A 13254-nucleotide genomic window follows, 5' to 3' on the forward strand; every position below is an offset into this window, starting at 1 on the left:
ACCATTTAATAAATTGAATTAAAACAATAATTTACACTCAGCATGTAATTACTGCATACTGGGATAACACAATAAGTAAATCTCCCTGTATGGGTTTAAAAGAAATTGTACTTTTGTTATGTCTATTGTAATATTATCTGTTGTTGATGGTATTAGAATATAATTTCTTAGCTATTGCCATTCTGTTTCTTCATCAAGTATGAGTAGACTTTATGAAATAAATGCTAAGAATTGTTTAAAACATTCTTTTAGGACCGCAAGTGAGGGTGTAACTTCTGTGTTGTTTATTACTTTTGTTCCTAATAAAAAGTTTAACTGCACTCAAAAGTGAATCTCAAGTTATTTTGCGTGATAGGTAAATATGTTCAAAATACGCTACAAACAATATATATACATACATATATATTCAGTTCCTCTGTCAACATCTGACTGAATAACTCATTATGCAGCTCATTATGCAGGTCTTTGTCTTCTCAGGTGTAAATCACAGCATTATTTATGATCATTCACACCTTCTCGCATACAGCCATTCTAAACAAAAAGTGTCTTCAAAAATTTAAATCAATATACTGTTTTGTGTAAACAAGTGAACTAGATGATTTTCACATCATTTGGTAGAAAAAACTCTAGCCTACCACATCCAGTTCTCAAACGTCTTGTGAACAAATATTCTGTATGTGTTTCATGACCTTATTTCAGTGACTTCAAAAATTTAGTTTTTCACTAAGCACGCATAAATGTTGTTTTCTCAAAAACTCAAAAATGTACATTCATGCTGCTTACATATTTTTGTAGTCCAATTTGTGCTGATTACAATGTATTTAGATTTAGGCCATTAATATGTTTTAAGATACTGAAAAAAAGCACAAATGTCAAGGCATGTCAAAACTTCTTCAGGGCCCCGGAGGGTTAATGTACTACAATACTGAGGAGAAGATAATTGTGTCTATTTGCAAAAAGTATTATAAATATCAGAAAATCCTGCTGTTTCAACTTTCAACAGTGTAAATAGCATCTATCGCTTATAGCCACTGCCATTATTTTATGATCTCCTTGCTATGTTTCTGGACATTGACCATGTTATTTGCATTGCTGTCTACAGGAGGGTCAGAGAGCTGTCAGAATGAATCAAAAATATCTTAATTTGTGTTCTGAAGACGAACAAAGCTTTTATGAGTTTGAAACGACATGGAGGTAAGTTATTAATGACAAAATTTACATTTTGGGGTGGAGTACACTGCAAAAAATGCTTTTCTTACTTAGATTTTTTGTCTTGTTTCCAGCCAAAATATCTAAAAATTCTTAAATCAAGAAGGATTTTCTAGATGAGTAAAAAGTGTTGTATTAAGTGAAAATTAAGTGCATTTTTGCTTGAAACAAGCTAAATAATCTGCCAGTGGAAATGTAATCTTGTTTTCTGTTTGAAATAAGATTTTTTTGCTTACCCCACTGGCAGACTGTTTTGCTTGTTCTAAGCAAAAACTCACTTAAAGGTTGTATCAGTGATTTCTAGCCTGAAACATAAAGTGTCAAATTCAGCTGAGCTTTCTTCACGATCCGCATAAATTGTCTGTGAAAAAAACCGTGTCTCTCTGGTCAGCCTAGGGTCCGAGATATGCCAAAAAAAAACAATCGGCACTACCAACCTTTCCACAGATAAACAAACAGTGTTCCAACCAATCAGCGTCAGGGGTTTGGTGTTGTGGACTTTCGCTCCGCCTCCCTCACATCCCTGCACCAGTAGGAAAGTCTACAACACCAAACCCCTGACGCTGATTGGTTGGAACACTGTTTGTTTATCTGTGGAATAGTTGATAGCGCCGATTGTTTTTTTGGCATATCTCGGACCCTAGGCTGACCAGAGAGATGCGTTTTTTTTTTCCGCTCGCAGCCATTTTGCCAGTCAAGAGGGGTCGATCTCCGATTGCGAATGAATGGATTCCATAGGACGAAATATTAGGCTTATATGAGGCTCTTTTTACAACTAGAAGTTTAATATTGTTTTTCACTTGCGACAAAACAACGAATTAGCCATGCATTTATATGGAAATATGCTTTAGGAGCTATCCATCCTCGCACTCGGAGATCGACACCTCTTGACTGGCAAGACGGCTGCGAGTGGAAACCCAAACAGTGAAAGTGAGTTGTTCAAAACCTTTCTTTTTAGTAAACTGTGTGAACACAAACAATGTTCTCAATGCTCGAGTTCATGTGTAGAGACCCAGGCGATACTTCGAGCAAAGTGTCATGGTGTGTCGAGCCTTCTTAATGTTGTAAAAATATCGATTTTGATGCGCTCAAATGTATGCCCCTAGTACTCCCATTCACCGGCCACTGACCACAAAACTAAATCACGGTCAATCTCAAAAATGGCTCGTTTGTCGTAATTATGCTTTTAGATATAAGTTTGTCTCGTTTACAGTAAAAAAAACAGCCCAGGTTGCATTTTGGCAACAGTTATCCTTTATGCATCCACCCAACTCCACAATACTGTGACTCCAACAATGGACCGATATAAGTTTTGATGTCAATTTTCACACTCTGTTTTGTCTGCATTTGAGTATGCAATAGTTGAGCCAGGCCTGTCTGTCACTAGACAGATCATAATCTAAGAGGCAGGATTTTAACAGCATTTAGCCTTTGTGTGGAAGATATGCAAAGCATGTGTGAAGAATTTGACCAGTGTTCTGGGAATTATTTAAAGGAAGTCCCAAAAAAGAAAAAATGTTGTATTACTCACGCTCAAACTGTCTGGCTGTTTCTTCTGTCAAAGGAAAACAAAGTCAGGTTATTCACATCGCTCTCTAATACTGCAAAAATGAATGAAGACTTGAGGACTGAAGCTGACAAGCAAACAGACCAAAAGTCATCCATTTGTAAAAATCTTCTTGTCCACTGCAGATATCTTATTTGCATATATTCAAATGTGGGGCTTTGACACATCACACTAGTTCAGTCATGCGAATGCCATTGTCTGCCACTGTCATTGTCCATTGTCATTTCATAACTTATCACAAGGTAATAAGTTTAAATGTTCATGAATATGAATGAGGTTTGAGATCTACCGAGGGGAAATTTTCCGGTGAATAATGACTTATTGTGGTCTGTTCCTCACACAAGGCTAAAAATATCTTCAGGATACTATGAATAAGGCACACAAATGAAAAACGGAAATCAAGTGCATGCAATTTTCTCACCTTTTTTTTTTTTTTTTTTAACAAACCTTTTGATTATATTAAATAAGATGATAATTAACATGGATTAACAGTAGAACTTTTTTTTTTTAAATATATTAAATACCAATATACCACATTACTCTTACCGTTTCTGCAGTACATAGTATAAATACTGTGTACATTTTCTGAATAAACAGTATAAAATATGCCACTAGGTTAGACATTGTGTGTGTGTGTGTGTGTGTGTGTGTGTGTGTGTGTGTGTGTGTGTGTGTGTGTGTGTGTGTGTGTGTGTGTATACATTTTTTTCATTCTATTAAATGTTATAATAGTATATAGTATATAATGCACAGTATGCATATTCACAAAGCACAGCATGTGTCTATGCATATCAGTCTCTTATCTGCTCTTTTTTGGAAGCCCTCTTAGAGAGCTTTTTGTTACAGAATGTGTGCTAGAATGTTCAGTTTGGCATTTATAATGTTATAACTAATTCACATTTTTGTTGCATAATTGTAATAAGGAGCAGTTTTTGTTTCATACACAAGTACTACAGACGCCTAATTCTGAAAAGATTTCCTTGTGTCTTCTGAGCCAACGGGAAAACCACTGCAAATTCCCGGCAAGCCTTATCTTCACAGGCATCCTGCAGAGAATCCGATATAGGTCATGATGCCATTGTCCCAGCATGAGACACACTCTCACTTCTCCAGTTACTCTGTCCAGCTCTATCTCTCTCTTTCAGAGCCACCTGCTACTCTGCCACCGTCTATTGTGAACCGGCTTTGAGCGAGAGCGGCTCAAAGGATCATGTCATGCCGTGTTACTCACACCTCTGTCTGTCTGGCTCTGCACTAAAGTGAAGTCTCAGCAGATGTAATCTTCACTTCCCAGACCTATTCACACTCAACAGACATTTCACAGAGCTGAACTGAAGTGAGTTGAGGCCTCGCAAAAGAGACTGCTAAGATGTTCCGCCAGTACTTTTTCGTTTTTCTACTCTATATGAGGATATTTTGTTTAAGGACAAGTTCACTTCCAGAATAAAAATGTCCTGATAATTTACTCAGCCCTATGTCATCCAAGATGTTCATGTCTTTATTTCTTCAGTCTAAAAGAAAGTGAGCTAGTGCAAGACGAGCATTTGTGGTTAAAAAGTACTGATCTACTGATTGTAGAGCCATTTGAAGCTGCATTGAAACTGCAATTTGGACCTTCAAACCGGTTGGTCACCATTAAAGTCCACTATATGTCACGTGAAGTCAGGAGGTCTGGGTCCAAATGCAGGGTAAGTAGGATATTTTTAATAAACACAAAATAAACATAAACCAAAAAGCCAACACGGCACAAAAACTAATAACCAGAACACAAAATAACAAAACCAAGAACAAGATCAAAAGGCCAGGGAATCAAGAACACAAAAGTACATAACAGACACAAGACAATGCAGACATGAATGCGGAGTGAGTAGTGGGATCTCTTATAGTCCAGATAGTGATTGTGAACAGGTGTGTGTGTAATCAGTGATAACGACAAGGACAGGTGAATGCTATCAGAAGTGCAGTGCAGGAAAGGGAAAACAGCGACCTCAGGTGGCTGAGGGAAGCCCCACAGCCCAGATCATGACAGTACCCCCTCTCAAGGGAACGGCTTCCAGACGTTCCCAAAACAAAAAAAAAATCTGGAGGGAGGAGGAACGGTGGAAGGTGCATCAGGGGGAGGGATGGCGGGCCAGGCCCGTGCAGCGGAGGAACGTGAGTGGACACTGCCGCCAGAGGAACGTGAGCTGACCTCGCCGCCAATGGAACAAGAGCTGGCCTGGCCGCCAGTGGAACGTCCGCGGGCCCCGCAGCCAGAGGAATGCGAGTTGGCCCTGCAGCCAGGGGAACAGGAACAGAGAGCGCGGTCAACGCCGCGTCAGAAACAGAGAGAGCGGTCACCGCCGCGTCAGAAACAGAGAGAGCGGTCACCGCCGCGTCAGGAACAGAGAGAGCGGTCACCGCCGCGTCAGGAACAGAGAGAGCGGTCACCGCCGCGTCAGGAACAGAGAGAGCGGTCACCGGCGCGTCAGGAACAGAGAGTGCGGTCACCGCCGCGTCAGGAACAGAGAGTGCGGTCACCGCCGCGTCAGGAACAGAGAGAGCGGTCACCGCCACGTCCGGAACAGAGAGCGCGGTCACCGCCGCGTCAGGAACAGAGAGCGCGGTCACCGCCGCGTCCGGAACAGAGAGCGCGGTAACCCCGTCGTCCGGAACAGAGAGAGCGGTCACCGCCGCGTCCGGAACATAGAGCGCGGTCACCGCCGCGTCCGGAACAAAGAGCGCGGTCACCGCCGCGTCCGGAACAGAGAGAGCGGTCACCGCCGCGTCCGGAACAGAGAGAGCGGTCACCGCCTCGTCCGGAACAGAGAGAGCGGTCACCGCCGCGTCCGGAACAAAGAGCGCGGTCACCGCCGCGTCCAGAACAGAGAGAGCGGTCACCGCCGCGTCCGGAACAAAGAGCGCGGTCACCGCCGCGTCCGGAACAGAGAGAGCGGTCACCGCCTCGTCCGGAACAGAGAGAGCGGTCACCGCCGCGTCCGGAACAGAGAGAGCGGTCACCGCCGCGTCCGGAACAAAGAGCGCGGTCACCGCCGCGTCCGGAACAGAGAGAGCGGTCACCGCCGCGTCCGGAACAAAGAGCGCGGTCACCGCCGCGTCCGGAACAGAGAGAGCGGTCACCGCCGCGTCCGGAACAGAGAGAGCGGTCACCGCCGCGTCCGGAACAAAGAGCGCGGTCACCGCCGCGTCCGGAACAGAGAGAGCGGTCACCGCCGCGTCAGGAACAGAGAGAGCGGTCACCACCGCGTCAGGAACAGAGAGCGCGGTCACCGCCGCGTCAGGAACAGAGAGAGCGGTCACCGCCGCGTCCGGAACAGAGAGCGCGGTCACCGCCGCGTCAGGAACAGAGAGCGCGGTCACCGCCGCGTCCGGAACAGAGAGCGCAGCCGCCTCAGCGCCAGGAACAGGAGGTGCGGTCACAGGAACGGAGACAACGGACCCTTCCGCCTTCTCACGGAAGAGCCACTCCGCCCCCACCGCAAAGCCCTGCAGGCTTCCATCTCAGCCAGTTGGAGGTAGATTATCTCCTCGAATCGAGCGGCCGACGCCGCCTCAAAAGCCGCCACCTCCTCAGAAAGGAAAAAAAAATTACTCCCCGCTGGACCCATAGCGGATGTCTGCATTCTGTCACGTGAAGTCAGGAGGTCTGGGTCCAAATGCAGGGTAAGTAGGATATTTTTAATAAACACAAAATAAACATAAACCAAAAAGCCAACACGGCACAAAAACTAATAACCAGAACACAAAATAACAAAACCAAGAACAAGATCAAAAGGCCAGGGAATCAAGAACACAAAAGTACATAACAGACACAAGACAATGCAGACATGAATGCGGAGTGAGTAGTGGGATCTCTTATAGTCCAGATAGTGATTGTGAACAGGTGTGCGTGTAATCAGTGATAACGACAAGGACAGGTGAATGCTATCAGAAGTGCAGTGCAGGAAAGGGAAAACAGCGACCTCAGGTGGCTGAGGGAAGCCCCACAGCCCAGATCATGACACTATATGGAGAAAAATCTTGGAATGTTTTCCTCAGAAACCTTAATTTTCTTCTGTGGAACACTAAAGTCCATACAATTTAAGTCAATTAGTGTTTTTTGCCCCACTGACTATTATTGTAGTCCACCTTTTTCTTCAGCTCAGAAGTAAGCCTATGGGTGAGACTTCCGAATCATTAGCCACTATAGGGGAAATAATGAGAAGAATAACAATGTGCAGTAAATAGTAAAACTTTGCACTACAATTCAGTGTGCTCACATTAAGAATAGATTAAAATGATATGGTAAGACACCAATTTGCAATATCAAGCAGCAAATATAGTTGTTTTGTACAGCTAAAAATAGCTGGACACGGATAAGACTGGATGCCAGACCTATAAAATTTGCAAGTGGCTGCACCCTCAATTATGGGAAGAAAAGGGTGGATAGAATATAGTTATCAAGTTTCTGTAGAGAAAGACAATTGAAAGATTCCTCAGAATATCTTATTTTGTGTTTCAGCAGTGGATAGAAAGCCACACAGGTTTAGAACAGCATGAGGGTAAGAAAATGATGACATCCTTGCCTGTTTTGAATGAATACTCCCTTTAAATAAACAAGAACAGTTCTAGAAATGAAAATGAAACAGAACAAGAAAAGTGGAGTAGCAACATTTTTTATGTGGATTTACAACATATTTAACAATAGTGCCTTGCCAAAGTATTCATACTGTCTTATGTTAAACTGTTTAAAATTACTTTTTTCCCCACATCAATCTACACTCCATGCATCATAATGACAAAGCAAAAACAGAGTTTTCACAACTTAATGAATTTATTAAAAATAAAAAATGAAAAACTGAAATAAGTACATTGCATAATAACTCAGTACTTAGCTGAAACGCCTGAAACCAAGTCTTTTTAGGTATGACCAACAAGATTTGCACATCAATCATTATCTGCCATTCTTCACCTCACCTCTTCACCTCTCAAGCTCTGTCAGCTTGGATGGGGTCTGGCAGACATTTTCAGGTTTTTCCAGATATGTTTAATTGGGAGCAAGCCCAGGCTGTGGCTGGGCCACTCAAGGACATTCACAGAATTGTCTATAAGCCACTCTTGCTGTGTGCTTAGGTTCATTGCCCTGTGGCAAGGTGAATCTTCTGCCCAGTCTGAGGTTCTAAATGCTCTGGACTGGGTTTTCATTAAGGCTGTCCCAATATTTTGGTGCACTGAGCTTTTCTTCTACTCTGATGAGTCCCTCAGTCCCTGCCACTGAAAAACAGCCCCACAGCATGAGGCTGCTATCACCACAAGTTACTTTTGGTATATTACTCTCCAGGTGAAGAGCAGTACCTGGTTTCCTTCAAACGTGATGCTTACAATTGAGGTTCATCAGACCACAGAATCTTGTTTCTCACAGTCTGAGAGTTAGAATTAGTCTTGCCAAACCACCATAAAGTCCAGATCAGTGGAGTGTTGCAGGGATGTTTGTCCTTCTGTAAGTTTCTCCCATCTGCATATATGATCATAGAGCTCAACTAGAGTGACCATCAGGTTCTTGGTCACCACTCTAGCCAAGGCCCTTCTCCATCAATTGCTCAGTTTGGCCAGGAGGCCAGCTCTAGAAAGAGTCCTTGTTGTTTCAAACTTCTTCCCTTAAGGGTAACGAAAAGAGTACATGCTTCAAACCTTCAATGCAGCAGATTTTTTTTCTGAACTCTTCCCCAGATGTGTGGCTTGATGCAATCCTGTCTCTAAACTCGACAGGCATTTTTTTTTTTTTTGGACCTCAGGGCTTGGTTTTTGCTCTGATATGCATTTTCAGCTGTTAAGACGTGTGTGCCTTTCCAAATCATACCCATTCAATTGAATTTGCCACAGGTTAACTCCATCCATCCGATCCACCCTGGAACCCGTTTATCGTCCTCCACCCGGGAGTCCATCCTCTGCCGAAGCCTACTCCAAAAACTTTGTGTTTAGTTTTTCTTTTTTGTCTCCAGCCATTCCTGTCTATTTGTTACCCTGCCTGAGGATTTATTAAAGGTATTTAATAATGCTTTTTATGTATTTCTACGTGGTGTTGCACTTTCCTACACGTGTCATGACAATGACATCATTGGCAGGCGACTAGTTAAATTTGCTTATTTCTCTGGATTAAACATTCTTTGAATGTAAGTGCACAAGTCAGCAAAAAAACATATCACTGTTCTAGTGGTTTTTGGATATTTTAATCAAAAAATCTTACATATTATGGATTTCTGGTCTCACCTCAGCAATGTGCATGCGTAGTCTAATCCGGGTCAATACAGTTAGGATATGTCGAAAAACTCCCATCTCGGTTTTCGTCTTCAATTTCAAAATCGTCCTACATCACTATAGAAGTACCGATCCAGTGTTTACAAAGTAAAAATACAAAGAAGATCAAAAGCCTTTCACAAAAAAAAAGTAAAACAGCATTGTAGGACAATTTTTAAGTTGAAGACTAAAACGAGATGGTAATTTTTTGACATACCCTAATTGTATTGACCCAGATTACACAGACTATGAATGCGCATCGCAGAGACGAGACAAGACCAGCATTTGAGGTTAAAAAATAAATAAATTGTCAATTTGTTCGAAAATAAGTGATTGTTTCACTAGATAAGACTCTTCTACCTTGGATGGGATCACTTAGAACCCTTTAAAGTGGCATTTAAACTGCATTTTGGAAGTTCAAACTTGGGGGCACCATATCCATTATATGGAGAGAAATCCTAAAATGTTTTCCTCAAAAAAATATTTCTTTACGACTGAAGAAAGAAAGACATGAACATCTTGGATGACAAGGGGTGAGTACATTACCCATAATTTTTTGTTCTGGAATTGAACTTATCCTTTAACTTTACAATCAGTAAATCCACTTCACCAGCTAATTACTCTTCAACGGCAATGCTATAGAGCTACCGCAAACACTAAAGTTAAAAGACAAAAATCTAAAGATGGCTGCACGCTTGTGTTGTCTCACACATAAGGACGATATTTGTTTTAGTATACTTACTGTATGAGAACTGCATGACAATAAATAAATAATCAATGTGCTTTCATAACCTATGGATCTAAGATCACAGATTCCCCAATCAAATAGGTTCCCATACATTTTTAATCACGGGATAGGTTGTGAGTGGAAGCAAAGCAGTGAAATTAGCATATTCAGAGCAGGCAGTATGCTAATTACACCTCACGCCGAGGTCAGCAGAGAGACGAGTGGATGCATATGCATGTATGCGTCTGAGATGAGTCTTAAGCTCTCCAGTGTTCACTAAAATACGACAAGAGCTCTGCTAATGCATTTATGGCACTAAAAAAAGCCAATGCATTAACACTTAGATGATTCACCATGTATTTACCTAACTGATGCGGCTAATGATAGCTAAACTGCTTGGAAAAGACATCCAAAAATATGGACAACATACTTTATAATTTAAAAAAAGTCAGTCTGGGAGCGATAAAATATGAGGGGATTGGTGTAATTAGTTCTTATTGGGAATTATCAGGGATTTTGTTAGGGAAAGATTCCTTTTGCGTCCTTTCATTCCCCCAGGCCCTTCTAAATACACTCCGTCTTCTCAGCTGTCCTCGTCTGCATGGTCACCATCTGCTCCATTTGCATGATGGGCATCACTGACCATGTAACCATGACAACTGGATAGAGGACTGTCTCTGTGGCCTTAGCAATGAGTGTGGCAGTAGTTGACAATAAGGCTGAATTTGGAGTGTTAACTGCATATGTGGTCACAAGAGCACTCACAAACCTCATGTTTATCCCATGCTTGACTTTGTCCTGTGTGTGTGTTTATAGTCACTTACTGTAATTGCTGGCTGCTTGTTTTAACTTGCTATTTTTATTTCTCAGTCTCTTTGAGCTGATAAAGTCAGCATTATGTTCCTGTGTGCACACAAGAATGAGTTTAGGGTTAGGGTTATATAAATGATTGCGGATGAAGACAGAGTCACTACAGGACTCCAAATAAACAAACACAATATATGATTATTGAATGTGAACCTCATAAGACTTAACATACAAGGTTTAGCATCTAACCACTTACAGCCCAACTCTTCTCCCCACTGTATCTAATGGAAAAGATGTAATAGAAAAAATGCAAATATCCTTTCTGTTTAGCATAAGTTCTTATTTAATAATAAGCCTTTTTTTGCTCATCAAGGCTGCATTTATTTGATTAAAAACAGTAATACTGTGAAATATTATTGCGATTTAAAACAGTGGTTTTCTATTTAAATATACTTTAAAATAGAATGTGTTCCTGTGATGCAAAGCTGAATTTTCAGGATCATTACTCCAGTCTTCAGTGTCAGTATGACACTATCCTTCAGAAATCATTCTTATATGCTGATTTATTATCATTGTTGGAAACAGTTGTGCTCCTTAATATATATATATATATTTAATGTACCAGTCAAGTTTGAGATTTTGGGCTTTTTGGTGTTTCATAGTTTTTTCAGACTAGTGGGAAGAAAACACCCATAAGACACTGTTAAGTGTTTTCTTTTATAGCACTTTTTCTATTTGTGTCAATAGATTTCAATTACAATCCATACTTTTAAAGGCCGTTTACTCAAAATTAGTTTTTTTTTTTCCTAGACTGAGCTACAAAATCTCCACTTCAGTGACACGTGCACACACCAAACTTTACATTTTTAAAACAGAGGGATTTGTTTATATATATAATTTGCTTGATTTTATACATTTTATTCCCCCAAAAATGGTATGAAAAATTTAAAAAATACATTGTTTTCTGTCTGTTCTAAGTTTTATTTTTTTTCTGAATTATGGAGTGACAATATGAGATACCCAAAATTCCCTCAGTAAAAACTTTTGACTCTAATATGTTAAACAAATTTGAAACTGACTTCATCCAGTGTTTAGATTTTTATACTAACAAATGTACGCAATTTAGAGCATATTTCATTAAATAATGCCTCATTTAGCATTTTAGAAAACTTGTAACAAAAAAAATGTTTGCAATTATTAATGTAATCAATTAACTGGGTAAGGTTATAATATTCGGGGTTTTTTTTTTTTTAGGAAAACAAGCAGTAATTAAATTAACAGAAAATAAGTCTAAAAGGCTTTTTTTGAATAGAATTAGAATAGAGGGTGCTAGAGTTAAGAGGGTCAAATAATGATGGAAGAGATTTGATAAATATAACAAAACTTCCTTTTTGATTAGTAATATGCATTGCTAAGAAATTCAAAGGCGATTTTCTCCATATTTTAATTTTTCTGCACCCTTAGATTACAGACATCAGTGAAAAGCTTTTTATTCAGCTTTCAGATGATGTATAAATCTTAAATTCTGACTGGTTTTGTGAACCAGGGTCACATGCTAGGTTTTTCCGTGCTGCAAAGAATCACACATTGAATTCTCATGGACTATTAAAATGTTGGTATTTTGACAACCAGCCAAAAATGCTCCGCCTAAAAACTTTTTAGTCATGTGTGTCAAAACATTTCACCAGAGGTATATATTTACGGTAAATCCCAGATCTTACACATCCTGTATTACTAGAAGTGTCATCAGGAGGTCATAATGCCATCAGCAACATCCTAGAAGTCATTTCAGGTTTCTCTGTTCTCACCTCATGTTCCGTTTACAGCAGCAGGATAAGGGCACAGAGATGGCGAAGGGCCAAGGCACTTGCCGGGACCCACATTGAGCGCCAACAGATCTTCAAACCCAGCCATTCAGCACCCACTCCACATCCGGCCCCCTGCTCCGACCCCTCAGGGGCCTCCCCACCCGCAGCTGCTATTTGTGGAGAACAGAGGCTCTACTCTCGTGGTTTTCCATCACTCAGTCGCTCTCACACACGGCCGCAATAGCAACACCAGAGACGCTGCAGTGCACTTCACAGAATCAAGGATTCATAGTCACTGGATACCCCTGAGAGACCGACTGATTGTCGCAGATTTGTGGTCTACTACAGTTGACAGTTTAAAGAGCATCTACATCACTGACATGTTAGGAACAGAGCGGCTGTCATTGTTGTTTCCCTAATATTACAGACGCTTGGCTCTTAAAATAGCTTTTGCTCTGGTACAGACGTCACTATAAATGCGTAACGGTAACCTAGTTTATACTAGAAGATTTAAAAACAGCTGCTGGCACATATTATACACTTTATATAGGGGTTTTATATTGTTAAGTCTTTTATGCTCACCAAGGCTATATTTATTTGAGCAAAACTACATTAGAAATTGTAATATTGTGAAATATTATTACTATTTAAAACTGTTTTCTGCTTTACTATGTGACCCTGGACCACGAAACCAGTCTTAAGTAGCACGGGTATATTTGTAGCAATAGTCAAAAATACATTGTATGGGTCAAATTATTGATTTTTCTTTTTAATACCAAAACTCATTAGGATATTAAGTAAAGATCATGTTCCATGAAGTTATTTTGTATATTTCCTGGCATAAATATATCAAAACTTAA

This window comes from Garra rufa, chromosome 10 (assembly GCF_049309525.1).
Source record: "Garra rufa chromosome 10, GarRuf1.0, whole genome shotgun sequence".
In the NCBI taxonomy this organism is placed as follows: Eukaryota; Metazoa; Chordata; class Actinopteri; order Cypriniformes; family Cyprinidae; genus Garra; species Garra rufa.